At 45.7% G+C, this 16,917-nt stretch overlaps 1 protein-coding gene across 3 annotated transcripts in view; it reads right to left on the minus strand.

The window, feature by feature from the left end:
- LOC106590637 (netrin-G1) overlaps nt 1-15,227 on the minus strand; it is a 250,242-nt gene extending 235,015 nt beyond the window's left edge. For 2 of the 3 annotated variants that reach the window (XM_045710905.1, XM_045710903.1), the window contains exon 1: nt 12,131-12,680. The gene's annotated coding sequence lies outside the window, so the exon portion shown is untranslated. Of the gene's footprint in view, nt 1-12,130; nt 12,681-15,070 lie in introns of those variants that run through there. The other variant, XM_045710904.1, reaches the window with a different exon arrangement.
- Between the last annotated feature and the right edge of the window lie 1,690 nt (nt 15,228-16,917).

A 16,917-nucleotide genomic window follows, 5' to 3' on the forward strand; every position in this document is an offset into this window, starting at 1 on the left:
CTAGATAAGGGGAGAGGGGACAGAGATACCAGGCGAGATAAGGGGATAGGGGACAGAGATACGGGGCTAGATAAGGGGAGAGGGGACAGAGATACCAGGCTAGATAAAGGGAGAGGGGACAGAGATACCAGGCTAGATAAGGGGAGAGGGGACAGAGATACCAGGCTAGATAAGGGGAGAGGGGACAGAGATACCCAGGCTAGATAAGGGGATAGGGGACAGAGATACCAGGCTAGATAAGGGGATAGAGGACAGAGATACCAGGCTAGATATGGGGAGAGGGGACAGAGATACCAGGCTAGATAAGGGGAGACGGGACAGAGATACCAGGCTAGATAAGGGGAGAGGGGACAGAGATACCCAGGCTAGATAAGGGGAGAGGGGACAGAGATACCCAGGCTAGATAAGGGGAGAGGGGACAGAGATACCCAGGCTAGATAAGGGGAGAGGGGACAGAGATACCCAGGCTAAATAAGGGGAGAGGGGACAGAGATACCAGGCTAGATAAGGGGAGAGGGGACAGAGATACCCAGGCTAGATAATAGATAGTGGAGAGGGGACAGAGATACCAGGCTAGATATTGGGAGAGGGGACAGAGATACCAGGCTAGATAAGGGGAGAGGGGACAGAGATACCAGGCTAGATAGGGGGATAGGGGACAGAGATACCAGGCTAGATAAGGGGATAGGGGACAGAGATACCCAGGCTAGATAAGGGGAGAGGGGACAGAGATACCAGGCTAGATAAAGGGAGAGGGGACAGAGATACCAGGCTAGATAAGGGGAGAGGGGACAGAGATACCCAGGCTAGATAAGGGGATAGGGGACAGAGATACCAGGCTAGATAGGGGATAGGGGACAGAGATACCAGGCTAGATAAGGGGAGAGGGGACAGAGATACCCAGGCTAGATAAGGGGAGAGGGGACAGAGATACCAGGCCAGATAAGGGGAGAGGGGACAGAGATACCCAGGCTAGATAAGGGGAGAGGGGACAGAGAGACCAGGCTAGATAAGGGGAGAGGGGACAGAGATACCAGGCTAGATAAGGGGATAGGGGACAGAGATACCAGGCTAGATAAGGGGATAGGGGACAGAGATACCAGGCTAGATAAGGGAGAGGGGACAGAGATACCAGGCTAGATAAGGGGATAGGGGACAGAGATACCAGGCTAGATAAGGGGAGAGGGGACAGAGATACCCAGGCTAGATAAGGGAGAGGGGACAGAGATACCCAGGCTAGATAAGGGAGAGGGGACAGAGATACCCAGGCTAGATAAGGGGATAGGGGACTGAGATACCAGGCTAGATAAGGGGAGAGGGGACAGAGATACCAGGCTAGATAAGGGGATAGGGGACAGAGATACCCAGGCTAGATAAGGGGAGAGGGGACAGAGATACCAGGCTAGATAACGGGATAGGGGACAGAGATACCAGGCTAGATAAGGGGAGAGGGGACAGAGATACCCAGGCTAGATAAGGGGATAGGGGACAGATATACCAGGCTAGATAAGGGGAGAGGGACAGAGATACCCAGGCTAGATAAGGGGAGAGGGGACAGAGATACCCAGGCTAGATAAGGGGAGAGGGGACAGAGATACCAGGCTAGATAAGGGGAGAGGGACAGAGATACCCAGGCTAGATAAGGGGAGAGGGGACAGAGATACCAGGCTAGATAAGGGGATAGGGGACAGAGATACCAGGCTAGATAAGGGGAGAGGGGACAGAGATACCAGGCTAGATAAGGGGATAGGGGACAGAGATACCAGGCTAGATAAGGGAGAGGGGACAGAGATACCAGGCTAGATAAGGGAGAGGGGACAGAGATACCCAGGCTAGATAATGGGAGAGGGGACAGAGATACCCAGGCTAGATAAGGGGAGAGGGGACAGAGATACCCAGGCTAGATAAGGGGATAGGGGACAGAGATACCAGGCTAGATAAGGGGAGAGGGGACAGAGATACCAGGCTAGATAAGGGGATAGGGGACAGAGATACCAGGCTAGATAAGGGGAGAGGGGACAGAGATACCAGGCTAGATAAGGGGAGAGGGGACAGAGATACCCAGGCTAGATAAGGGGATAGGGGACAGAGATACCAGGCTAGATAAGGGGAGAGGGGACAGAGATACCCAGGCTAGATAAGGGAGAGGGGACAGAGATACCCAGGCTAGATAAGGGGAGAGGGACAGAGATACCCAGGCTAGATAAGGGGAGAGGGGACAGAGATACCCAGGCTAGATAAGGGGAGAGGGGACAGAGATACCAGGCTAGATAAGGGGAGAGAGGACAGAGAGACCCAGGCTAGATAAGGGGAGAGGGGACAGAGATACACAGGCTAGATAAGGGGAGAGGGGACAGAGATACCCAGGCTAGATAAGGGGAGAGGGGACAGAGATACCCAGGCTAGATAAGGGGAGAGGGGACAGAGATACCCAGGCTAGATAAGGGGAGAGGGGACAGAGATACCCAGGCTAGATAAGGGGAGAGGGGACAGAGATACCCAGGCTAGATAAAGGCAGAGGGGACAGAGACACAAGGGGAGAGGGGACAGAGATACCCAGGCTAGATAAAGGCAGAGGGGACAGAGACACAAGGGGAGAGGGGACAGAGATAGATAAGGGGTCATTATCACTCTTTACAATTCAGACAATGGTCCTTCCACTCATTATTCCCAAGTTAAAACCCAGTGTCACCGGCAGAGAAGAGGAGCGTACTGTGCATTTTAATTGAGACCTGGGCTATTTGGGGCAGGTAGTTGGCTTCTTCCTCCCATCGATCAAGGATAATGTGGGACACTCCAGTATCCCTGCACATTGAAAATGTGGTACTGAAATAGACCCTGTATATAGCTACTGACCCTGGAACAGACCCTGTATATAGCTACTGACCCTGGAACAGACCTGTATATAGCTACTGACCCTGTAACAGACCCTGTATATAGCACACTGACCCTGGAACTGACCCTGTACATAGCTACTGACCCTGGAACAGAACCTGTATATAGCTACTGACCCTGGAACAGACCCTGTATAACTACTGACCCTGGAACAGACCCTGTATAACTACTGACCCTGGAACTGACCCTGTATATAGCTACTGACCCTGGAACTGACTCTGTATATAGCTACTGACCCTGTATATAGCTACTGACCCTGGAACTGACCCTGGAACAGACCCTGTATATAACACACTGACCCTGGAACTGACCCTGTATATAACACACTGACCCTGGAACAGACCCTGTATATAACACATTGACCCTGGAACTGACCCTGTATATAACACACTGACCCTGGAACTGACCCTGTATATAGCTACTGACCCTGGAACTGACCCTGTATATAACACATTGACCCTGGAACTGACCCTGTATATAGCTACTGACCCTGGAACTGACCCTGTATATAGCTACTGACCCTGGAACTGACCCTGTATATAGCTACTGACCCTGGAACAGACCCTGTATATAGCACACTGACCCTAGAACTGACCCTGTATATAGCTACTGACCCTGGAACAGACCTGTATATAGCTACTGACCCTGGAACAGACCCTGTATATAGCTACTGACCCTGGAACAGACCCTGTATATAGCTACTGACCCTGGAACAGACCCTGTATATAACACACTGACCCTGGAACTGACCCTGTATATAGCTACTGACCCTGGAACAGACCCTGTATATAGCTACTGACCCTGGAACAGACCCTGTATATAGCTACTGACCCTGGAACTGACCCTGTATATAGCTACTGACCCTGGAACTTACCCTGTATATAACACACTGACCCTGGAACTGACCCTGTATATAACACACTGACCCTGGAACAGACCCTGTATATAGCAACTGACCCTGGAACTGACCCTGTATATAACACACTGACCCTGGAACAGACCCTGTATATAGCAACTGACCCTGGAACTGACCCTGTATATAGCTACTGACCCTGGAACAGACCCTGTATATAGCTACTGACCCTGGAACAGACCCTGTATATAACACACTGACCCTGTAACAGACCCTGTATATAACTACTGACCCTGGAACAGACCCTGTATATAGCTACTGACCCTGGAACAGACCCTGTATATAGCTACTGACCCTGGAACAGACCCTGTATATAGCTACTGACCCTGGAACAGACCCTGTATATAGCTACTGACCCTGGAACAGACCCTGTATATAGCTACTGACCCTGTATATAGCACACTGACCCTGGAACAGACCCTGTATATAGCTACTGACCCTGTATATAGCTACTGACCCTGGAACAGACCCTGTATATAGCTACTGACCCTGTATATAGCTACTGACCCTGGAACAGACCCTGTATATAGCTACTGACCCTGGAACAGACCCTGTATAAATACTGACCCTGGAACAGACCCTGTATATAGCTACTGACCCTGTATATAGCTACTGACCCTGGAACAGACCCTGTATATAGCTACTGACCCTGGAACAGACCCTGTATAAATACTGACCCTGGAACAGACCCTGTATATAGCTTACTTACTTCTGGTGTTCTTGTTTTTTCTTCTTTGTATTTTGTGTGTTTTTGTTCCTTGTTATGTTTAGTACTACATTCATATTGATTAGTGCGTTGTTGGTTTTGGTGCTTGAGAGAAAGGCATTTCACTGTACTAGTCCATGTGACATGAACACTTTAAAAACACTGGGGAAAGGTGTTTTAGAGGATATGAAAGACATTTAAGAAATTAACTGTATTTCAATAAATAAAAAATATGTTGAAATATGACTATGTTGTCCTTAACTGGGTGATAAAATAGGTACTGAATAGACAACATATTCAAATGGTACATAACCTGTACCATTTATTGATAATGAAGCAATGCACACAAACAAAACTATAGAATAAACCAAATATGTACTGAACTATTTCATATGGAATAGGAATAGATTCCCGTATACAGACTCTTCTACAGTAAATCAGGGTTTCCCAAACTCAGTCCTGCCCCCCGTCCCCCCCGTCCCCCGTCCCCTCTCAGGGTGCACCCAGGTGGGGCCCCAGGACACAGGGGGGGCCCCAGGACACAGGGGGGCCCCAGGACACAGGTGGGGTAGGACACAGGGGGGGCCCCAGGACACAGGGGGGGACCCAGGACTGAGTTTGTGAAACCCTGTAATAAATGACTTGTATTTTCAGTGATTCCTGCTCTAAGGTAACCTAGGTGAATAATACTGGGCTCCTGGCTCACTGGCTGATGTGGCATACATAGATGGGAGTGTATTTTTGGGATGTAGGATCCTACCAATGATGCTGAGGTTGGTTTTATATTTAAAGCCATAAATGTTTTACAGGGTCCTTATGACCTGCTAGAGAGCTATCTCTCTTTATCTCTCTCAATCTCTCTCTTTATCTCTCTCAATCTCTCTCTTTATCTCTCTCTCAAGCTGTGAAACACCCACTTGCATCCGCTTCCATGTCATCCCTGGGGCAACTCGAGCACGGCTGAGTGTTTAAAAGTCAGTTAGGGAAAGACATGCATGCTTGGCCCGGCAGTGGTTACAACTACTGCAGAAGCTACTAAATGACACATGTGTATGAATACCCAACGTCTTCATCTCCCTCCATGTCCTCTTCATCCTACATCACTGCCTCCCAACATCCTGCCCATCCTCCTCTTCATCTCCCTCCATGTCCTCTTCATTCTACATCACTGCCTCTCAACATCCTGCCCATCCTCCTCTTCCTCTCCCTCCATGTCCCCTTCATCCTACATCACTGCCTCCCAACATCCTGCCCATCCTCCTCTTCATCTCCCTCCATGTCCTCTTCATTCTACATCACTGCCTCCCAACATCCTGCCCATCCTCCTCTTCCTCTCCCTCCATGTCCCCTTCATCTCCCTCCATGTATGCCACATACATTCATGTACATACTACCTCAATTGGGCCGACCAACCAGTGCTCCCGCACATTGGCTAACCGGGCTATCTGCATTGTGTCCCACCACCCGCCAACCCCTCTTTTACGCTACTGCTACTCTCTGTTCATCATATATGCATAGTCACTTTAACCATATCTACATGTACATACTACCTCAATAAGCCTGACTAACCGGTGTCTGTATATAGCCTTGCTACTCTTATTTTCAAATGTCTTTTTACTGTTGTTTTATTTCTTTACTTACCTACACACACACACACACATACCTTTTTTTTCGCACTATTGGTTAGAGCCTGTAAGTAAGCATTTCACTGTAAAGTCTACACCTGTTGTATTCGGCGCACGTGACAAATAAACTGTGATTTGATGTCCCCTTCATCTCCCTCCATGTCCTCTTCATCCTACATCACTGCCTCCCAACATCCTGCCCATCCTCCTCTTCCTCTCCCTCCATGTCCCCTTCATCCTACATCACTGCCTCCCAACATCCTGCCCATCCTCCCCTTCATCTCCCTCCAAGTCCCCTTCATCCTACATCACTGCCTCCCAACATCCTGCCCATCCTTCTCTTCCTCTCCCTCCATGTCCTCTTCATCCTACATCACTGCCACCCAACATCCTGCCCATCCTCCTCTTCCTCTCCCTCCATGTCCCCTTCATCTCCCTCCATGTCCTCTTCATCCTACATCACTGCCGCCCAACATCCTGCCCATCCTCCTCTTCCTCTCCCTCCAAGTCCTCTTCATCCTACATCACTGCTTCCCAACATCCTCCCCATCCTCCTCTTCCTCTCCCTCCTTTTCTTTTTGCCTTCTCAGATGTTCCTCATCTCCCTCTGTCTCCCTATATGTCTCTCGCTAAACAAAGCCAGTGATGTGCATGGCTTACGTGGGAGAAAGACAGACAGAGATGTGGAGAGAGACAGAGAGAGAGAGGGAAAGAGAGAGAGTGAGAGAGAAAAAGAGAGAGAGGGGGAGAGAGAGACACAGAAACAGAGAGAGAGAAAGCTGGGCCAGCATCACAGGGAGCCTTGCGTCATGCACGGAGGGCTCTTCGTTCAGATTCCCGGGCCTGCCTTCCTTTCCCAGAATTGCTAAATCTTCCCTGTTAACAAACTGCCAATATGACAGTCCTCATAAATAAACATGTGGCAGACAACCGGAGAACGCCCCTGCAAACATGACAGCCAAACGTTCAATGTTCCAGAATGTGTGACGGACCTAGGACATATTATCTCTGTGGCACGCCATCACCACAACACCAGCCGATCCCCACACTCCCTCCCCTCTGTCTTCAGCGCGTCTCTGCTGCCAATCTGCATACAGGTGTGTAATCTTTATTTAATAATTATGTTGTGTAGACTAGCTAATGGATGAAGCTACAAGAACTGTTTCAGTGATTCAGCATGGCTGTCTGTCAGGGAGGAGAGCAGGGAGAAATCAAAGCGGAGGGTTTGGTCTTGGCTCCTGGCTCCCCAGAACATCGGTGGAACATGACAGCCATCCCTTCCCCCTCTAATACAATCTGATTGTTGTAGCCAGACAGGTCCCGGACCTCTGAAGGCAAGACAATCCCTCAGCTCAGCTGCCAACACGTGCTTGACTTGCCCCTACAGCTCTCTCTCTCTCTCTCTCTCTCTCTCTCTCTCTCTCTCTCTCGCATTCTCCCCCCCACTCTCTCTCGTACTCCCTCCCCTTTCACACTCTCCTTTCTTCCTCCATCCTCCCTCTTACAAGCTAGGGAAAATGCCATATGCACTTTGTGTGTGAGAGAGTGGCACTTTTGACAGGGTGACTCTTGCGAAGCCGTCTGTGTGGAACTATGTGTGTTTGGAGCTCGGGGGGGTATGTTACTGCAGCACCACATATAGAAGCATACTGCAGCAAAAGAGAGGTCTACACCGTCACTAGCACTCCTTGACCCCCTCCCTCCCTCTCACTCTCTCACTCTCTCACATTCTCCCGTCCCTCCCTCCCTTCCTTCCTCCCCCCCTCCCTCCCTCCCTTCTCCACCAAGCACCCTTCATAGCGACATAGGAACACCTTATGCATTATTAAAGACACTATTCCTGAAAGGCTCAGCTACCATATTATTGAACTTTCACAGTGGCATGCCTGGTTACTCCACAGGTCCACCTCCAGCCCTTAGGATAGGTCCAGCAAGGATAATATGGGAGGCATGCCTGGCTACTCCACAGGTCCACCTCCAGCCCTTAGGATAGGCCCAGGAAGGATAATATGGTAGGCATGCCTGGCTGCTCCACAGGTCCACCTCCAGCCCTTAGGATAGGCCCAGCAAGGATAATATGGGAGGCATGCCTGGCTACTCCACAGGTCCAACTCCAGCCCTTAGGATAGGCCCAGCAAGGATAATATGGGAGGCATGCCTGGTTACTCCACAGGCCCATCTCCAGCCCTTAGGATAGGCCCAGCAAGGATAATATGGGAGGCATGCCTGGCTGCTCCACAGGCCCAGCAAGGATAATATGGGAGGCATGCCTGGTTACTCCACAGGTCCACCTCCGCCCTTAGGATAGGCCCAGGAAGGATAATATGGTAGGCATGCCTGGCTGCTCCACAGGTCCACCTCCAGCCCTTAGGATAGGCCCAGCAAGGATAATATGGGAGGCATGCCTGGCTACTCCACAGGTCCAACTCCAGCCCTTAGGATAGGCCCAGCAAGGATAATATGGGAGGCATGCCTGGTTACTCCACAGGCCCATCTCCAGCCCTTAGGATAGGCCCAGCAAGGATAATATGGGAGGCATGCCTGGCTGCTCCACAGGCCCAGCAAGGATAATATGGGAGGCATGCCTGGTTACTCCACAGGTCCACCTCCAGCCCTTAGGATAGGCCCAGCAAGGATAATATGGGAGGCATGCCTGGTTACTCCACAGGCCCATCTCCAGCCCTTGGGATAGGCCCAGCAAGGATCATATGGGAGGCATGCCTGGTTGCTCCACAGGCCCATCTCCAGCCCTTAGGATAGGCCCAGCAAGGATAATATGGGAGGCATGCCTGGTTACTCCACAGGTCCACCTCCAGCCCTTAGGATAGGCCCAGCAAGGATAATATGGGAGGCATGCCTGGTTACTCCACAGGCCCATCTCCAGCCCTTAGGATAGGCCCAGCAAGGATAATATGGGAGGCATGCCTGGCTACTCCACAGGCCCAGCAAGGTAACCCACTGGAAATAGACAACATGTGTTGTAATCGTAATATGTGTGTATAATGGCTGATACTGTTATGATTAGCTTTATCATAATACATTAACAAGCAATGTTTAAATTAAAACATCCACAGCTAAATAGTAAGGTAAATACAGTAGCAAGTGTTACTACTGACAACATGGCAAAGCTATGAGTGGGACTGAATTAGGACTATCGCTCTTACCAAATTTGATCAACATCATAATCTAAGGGTGAACATAATATTATTTAATATTAATTGTAAGGTGAATAATTCATTGTCAGGTATATATATATATATATATATATATATATATATATATATATATATATATATATATATATATATATATATATACGCACACACATACATACACAGGGCATTTGGAAAGTATTCAGACCCCTTGACTTTTCCACATTTTGGTAGGTTACAGCCTTATTCTAAAATGGATTAAATGATTAGTTTTTTTCCCCATAATTTTACCCAATTTTTGCTAATTTATTAAAACTAGAAAACTGAAACATAACATTCATATAAGTATTCAGACCATTTACTCAACAATTTGTTGAAGCACCTTTGGCAGCGATTGCAGCCTTGAGTCTTCTTGGGTATGACGCTACAAGCTTGGCACACCTGTATTTGGGGAGTTTCTCCATTCTTCTCTGCAGATCCTCTCAAGCTCTGTCAGGTTGGATGGAGAGCGTTGCTGCACAGCTATGTTCAGGTCTCTCCATAGATGTTAGACCGTGTTAAAATCCGGGTTCTGGCTGGGCCAATCAAGGACATTCAGAGACCTGTCCTGAAGCCACTCCTGCATTGTCTTGGATGTTTGCTTAGGGTCATTGTCCTGTTGGAAGGTGAACCTTTGCCCCAGTCTGAGGCTCTGGAACAGGTTTTCATCAAGGATCTCTCTGTACTTTTCTTCTTTCATCTCTGCCTCGATCCTGACTAGTCTACCAGTCCCTACAATGAAAAACATCCACACAGCATAATGCTGCCACCACCATGCTTCACAGTAGGGTTGGTGCCAGGTTTGGCATTCAGTCCAAAGAGTTCAATCTTGGTTTCATCAGACCAGAGAATCTTGTTTCTCATGGTCTGAGAATCTTTAGGTGCTTTTTGGCAAACTCCAAGCGGGCTGTTATGTGTCTTTTACTGAGGAGTAGCTTCCATCTGGCCTCTCTACCATAAAGGCCCTGATTGTTGGAGTGCTGCAGAGATGGTTGTCCTTCTGGAAGGTTCTCCCATCTCCACAGAGGAACTCTAGAGCTCTGTCAGAGTGACCATCGGGTTCTCGGGTCACCTCCCTGACCAAGGCCATTCTCCCCCGATTGCTCAGTTTGGCCGGGCGGCCAGCTCTAGGAAGATGGTTCCAAACTTCTTCCATTTAAGAATGGTGGAGGCCACTGTGTTCTTGGGGACCTTCAATGCTTCTGTTTTGGTACCCTTCCCCAGATCTGTGACTCGACACAATCCTGTCTCAGAGCTCTACACACAATTCCTTCAACCTCATGGCTTGGTTTTTGCTCTGACATGCACTGTCAACTGTGGGACCTTTATATAGACAGGTGTGTGCCTTTCCAAATCATGTCCAAACATAATAATTTACCACAGGTGGACTCCAAGTTGTAGAAACATCTCAAGGATGATCAATGTAAATAGGATGCACCTGAGCTCAATTTCGAGTCTCATAGTAAAGGGTTTGAATGCCTATGTAAATAATGTATTTCTGTTTTTTTATTTTAATACATTTTCAAAAGATTCTAAAAACCTGTTTTTGGTTTGTTATTATGGGGTATTGTGATGTCATTATGGGTATTGTGATGTCATTATGGGGCATTTTGATGTCATTATGGGGTATTGCGTGTAGATTGCTGTGATTATTTGTTTTATTAATACATTTTAGAATAAGGCTTTAACGTAACAAAATGAGTAAAAAGTCAAGGTGTCTGAATACTTTTCGAAGGCATATTATATATAAACCTTACAATGAAAATAATGAATAACTCTGCAGTGTGAACATTGCTGCACTTGTTTTAAAAGTTAGGTCAAATCAAATGACATACAATGATTTACTAATAATAATAACAACAACTACAAACCAAAAGTTATTAAAAAAGAAACCATGTAGTAAGCCCATTATAACACCATAAGGTATGCCATGAAATATATTATATGGAGTATAATACAATAATGTGAACCAATCTCAACTGTATAATATACATATTCCTGAGGCTTAGCCTGCATCTTCTCATCACCATTACTTTTTAACCACATCTAATCAAAGTCAAGTCAGAGGATAAACCTGGATTCAAAAAGCACAGGTAAAGCGAGGAAAGAAAGGTGTCCTGAATACAACAACCACTCAAACATATAGTTATGCGTATCACTACTACAGTCAATACAACCACACTATCAACCCTTTAGAATGACTGTCCTTATTGTCGTTTCAATAAGAACCTTTCTATTTTGGTACCCCACTACCCGCACACGCTTTGCACGTCTCTGGATTAAAATACAGCAGGCGTATGGACAGGGCTGAACAGGGCATAAGAATGAATAGTATATTTTCAGCAGCATTTCATAATATTGAATGATATATAATCTGGTAGGCTATACATTTATGAAAAACTAATATGGAATTGATTCCACAAGGGGGCGCATCCACAAATCGCTATTAGCCTAAACTTTGCCAACTGCACCGGAGTCCAGTAATTAATGTTCTCATTACATGAAGGTCATTAAATGAGTATGGACGCATTCAACTTCATTCGTATAGGCTACTGTATTGTCTGCTATGACAAATTATTCCAAAAGTTGAAATACATAACATATTTGCCACTTTGATGTAGATGGTTTGCTAACAAAACTTAAACTACAATTCCAAGAAGTATTGAAACATGAGCATTTCTGCTACCTTCACACAGCATACAATGTTTTAACGAAGACAACAATTTGAACGACTTCAACTTTAATTGTACAATGCAAAATAGACTTAGCTTTATCTCATTTCTCTCATATGCATACTTACATTTGTAGGTTTGCCCTCAATTCCCGGTGCACAGTCCAGTCTTTGTAAGTGTTCAACAAGTTCAACACTGACCACGGGAACTCCTTTAATAATGCGCGTGTTAATCTTACTGTGACGAGTTTGGCATAAACGGGATGCTAAAAATTGATGACCAAAGACTGAAAACAAGCTGAATGGAGCTTGAGGCAGCGATGGAATGGTCCCCCCGCGCACAAATAAATCTTCCTGGAATCGCTGTGCAAGTGCAACATCTCTTTGGCGAAGAGAAACGGGATCAGAGGAGATTTTCTCCTACTTAAATACAAATGACTGATCGCTGTTAGTGGTTCTTAGCTCAGCACAATCACAGAAAAAAATGTGAGTATTTTGACACTGGGCTAGACTGTTCAGCTGGTCATCATTCCGCTATGTGCAATTCCATTATCGGTATTAGAACCGTGTCTGCAGGAGACAAACAATTCCACTAGGAATTCCACTAGGACAATTCCACTAGGAAAAACTTTGGAGACCTCTCCGTTGTCTTTCGTGAAATTTCCCTTTTATCTGTATCATTTCTTAGATCCACAGTCAATACGTTTGACTCCGGTGAGCGGATATCTGAATCTACCCCCCCGCTATGTACTACAGGCAATAAAAGGGGACATGAATCACAGCGCTGCCGAGAATATCCTCCAATGTGCCCTCGTCACGCATCCCTCGCGCATTACACATCACAGCGCATCGCTGCAAACTGCTCAGTGTAGATTGCGGGTAGGAGATAACGCACTTGGAGTCCATCAGATGAAACCGCTCACTCAGCCTAAATATTCTTCTAGAACTCAATATTTTTTCCCCCCTAGCAGCAAGTCCTCTTTTAGGACCAGTCTGAGACTCAATCAGGTTGATGTAGCTAAACTTGGAGGACAAATGAGAGATCACTGTGAACCGTGGTTTCCTATGCCTGCCACCACTTTAACAAGGACAGAGCGGCGCGATCTATATGAGATAAACAATCTCTTCCAAATGCGAGCTAGTGATTGCAACCCTTACCTCTACCTCAATACTTGTGCGTTCTGCAGGGTCCTAAAGGGTGCATTTCATTTTGATAATTGTAATTATGATTTATTTATTTTTGTTAGCTTTTTTTTAAACTATTTGTTCCCCCCAAAAATTTGTAACTCTCTTAAATTCAGTTGGTTTGGTTTAATGATATAGCCTAAGTGTTTAAATGTTAGGTAAACATTTCTCGCGTAATAGGCGCATGGACATTGTGGTGATGTTTGTGATTGACTTGGAGATGCAGGAAATAATAACACCAAATTGGTAAACACATAGCTCTATACCATGCATAAATATGGTGCTCGTGAGCCCCCATATCTGCCCGGGTTAAATGAATGAAGGTTTTAAAAGTGGAGTAGGCTATAGAGGTCGGTTAAATTAAGACGAAATGAGTAGAGGTCTGTTAAATTAAGACAAGATGAGTAGTCTGTTAAATTAAAACAAGAGGAGTAGGCTATAGAGATCTGTTAAAAGCAGGCACTTCACCCCATAGGCAACATTACGAATTACGCGCTCAAATTACAGCATGCACACACACACACACACACACACACACACACACACACACACACACACACACACACACACACACACACACACACACACACACACACACCGTCGCCCGCCTTGATGAGTCAGTAGAGTTGCCGACAGTTTAGCAACGTCATTACACCTTGTGTAAAACTCAAGTCTGTTCGCTGACTTTCCACTGCAATTAACCCGACACTGGCAAAAGTGGAAACATTTGATTTCTACAGGGGGTTGAGTCGGCAGCAATCTCTCACACGGTCATGATATCAGCCTTTGGGAGGGCCCAGATGATATTAAAATTCGATCCATTCTGACAGTAAATCCTCCAGCGACGACGATCCGGGGAGAGAATGAAACCATAAACAGCACGGATGGAGAATAGGAGAACACTGAATATTTATTCATGACCCTGCACCTGATTTGCCACTTAGGATCGGTTTCCGGGACACATATTAAGCCTAGTCCTGGATTTAAAAGCTATTTGAATGTTCTCCATTGAGTAGCAAAGGAAAGCAGTCCCTATAGCGTTTACTTATAGAGGTCTGAATGCATTAGGCCTATACTCCCCACACACAGCTCACCGCTGTATGAGCAGTGCCATGCATCCATCAGACCTCTGATCAAATCACATTATATTTGTCACATGCTTCGTAAAACAACAGGTGTAGACTAACAGTGAAATCCTTACTCATGGGTCCTTTTCCAACAATGCAGATTTAAAGATAAAATAAAACACACAATATAAATAATGACATGAGGAATAAATACAGAGTGAATAACGAATAAAAATAACGAGTAAGTACCAGTACCGAGTCGATGTGCAGGAGGGGCACGAGGTAATTGAGGTAGCTATGTCCATATAGGTAGGAGTAAAGTGACTAGGAAACAGGATAAATAGACCGTCGCAACAGTTTAGGCCTATGTGGTCTGTTTGTTTGTTTGTGTGTGTGTGTGTGTGTGTGTGTGTGTGTGTGTGTGTGTGTGTGTGTGTGTGTGTGTGGCGTCAGTATGCATGTGTGCGCGCTTATGTAGTGTGTGTATGTGTGTATTGGACAGTGAGGCACATTAACTCAATTATCTGTCAGATATTCCCGAACAGCAAGTGTGCAACAGCACTTTGGCAAGTTTTACACGATGCGGCGAACGTACAAATAAATCAACGGTATATAGAAGCAATTTAGAAATGCTGAATCCAGCGTACTTTCATAGCCTATTTATTGCTGAAGCACTATGTAAGACAATTGATTATCCATTATCTGTTTTTATCATAGACAATTATAAACTTTTCCTGTCAGCTGTCAGAAGGCACACGATCAAAAGGTGTCTTATATAGACGCGATCATCCCTCCAGCATACCAAAACAGACCTTACCTTTTCTCTCAAAGCTTCATTTCGTAACTTTACAAAGAATAGTGAAGATCATGGAACACACTGACGTATATCTTTTTTTTAAACCGGGACATTGTTGTTCACGCAGAGAGCAGAGACTTGCTCCGAAACGACTAGTTCACTCCATGGCTTCCCCCGGAATGGGGTGAGCGAAGGCGCGGATGCCACTTCAGTTAGTGAAACACCTAGACAGACACATGCGATATCACGCAAGGGTAAAAGGAAGTACTACTTTGGATTCTTCGTAATCCTTGTCTGAAAAACTCGCTGGTCGAAAAAAAATGCAAAGGCTATAGAGACTATCGGCTTGCAGACTGAGCGGTTTATATACCGACACTCATGTATTGCTACAGTATACTGTAATGAGTTATCAAGGCTATCGAGACACACAGTTCAAGCATTAAACACAATAGTGGAACCATCGTGTTTAATCAATATCAATGCATTTGTTAAGAGTATATTTTTATTGCGCCTGTATAGTCACATAGTAAGTAAAATGTCGCAACTAAGTTTTGTAAATCATGTCAAAAGATAACACTACAGAAAACAGATTGACCAGTGGAACATCTCTAACAGGTGACAGTCATAGGATGGTTGTGGAATCATGATAACATTGCATCTGAGCCCGTCAGAGCCTCTTTTAGCAAACGTAGATGGAAGACAGCCACATGGGCTATTTTTGAGTCGGCATGTGAATTGATAAAACATAAAAATTAAGCATCATCTCAATCCTAACAAGGAGAACAATTATTAAAATTGTGTTACAGTGTTATGTGCTCTGCTCAAAATGCATTACACGTTCACTTCAAGAGAAAAATACCAGACAAAGTGTAGCGCTATGTAGATGCGTCAACTGGCCACTCACATCAGCACGGTGGACAGCTCCTCACACTTTAAATTTGCAGCGGCGCACAAGTCAGCACGTGGACAGCTCCTCACACTTTACATTTGCAGCGGCGCACAAGTCAGCACGTGGACAGCTCCTCACACTTTAAATTTGCAGCGGCGCACAAGTCAGCACGTGGACAGCTCCTCACACTTTAAATTTGCAGCGGCGCACAAGTCAGCACGTGGACAGCTCCTCAAGTGACTCGGGGGGCAAAAGCAATTAATCTAATAGGAACATGCTTCATGCCTTAACAATAACCAGCAATGGAATAACACAGGCCGTTTCATGCAATTCTCTATTCCTGTAATGCCTATTTTATGCCCACTTAGCTACACCAATGGCAGAACAGATTTATTGTACATTTTAATACAGCTGGTATCCACTGAATATCTTTAACCAAGTAGAATTGTTCCCATTGCATCACCACAACTCTGAAGAATAGAAGGAAGAACTTAAGTCTATACATAACTAGGTGACCAGATCAAGGCCCTTACTGTTGTTCTAGTCTATAAATCAAGGCCCTTACTGTTGTTCTAGTCTATAGATCAAGGTCCTTACTGTTGTTATAGTCTATAATTCAATGCCCTTATTGTTGTTCTAGTCTATAAATCAAGGCCCTTACTGTTGTTCTAGTCTATAAATCAAGGCCCTTACTGTTGTTCTAGTCTATAGATCAAGGCCCTTACTGTTGTTATAGTCTATAAATCAAGGCCCTTACTGTTGTTCTAGTCTATAATTCAAGGCCCTTACTGTTGTTCTAGTCTATAATTCAATGCCCTTACTGTTGTTCTAGTCTATAGATCAAGGCCCTTATTATAAATCAAGGCCCTTACTGTTGTTATAGTCTATAAATCAAGGCCCTTATTGTTGTTCTAGTCTATAAATCAAGGCCCTTATTGTTGTTCTAGTCTATAAATCAAGGCCCTTATTGTTGTTCTAG

Source organism: Salmo salar, chromosome ssa29, assembly GCF_905237065.1.
Source record: "Salmo salar chromosome ssa29, Ssal_v3.1, whole genome shotgun sequence".
In the NCBI taxonomy this organism is placed as follows: Eukaryota; Metazoa; Chordata; class Actinopteri; order Salmoniformes; family Salmonidae; genus Salmo; species Salmo salar.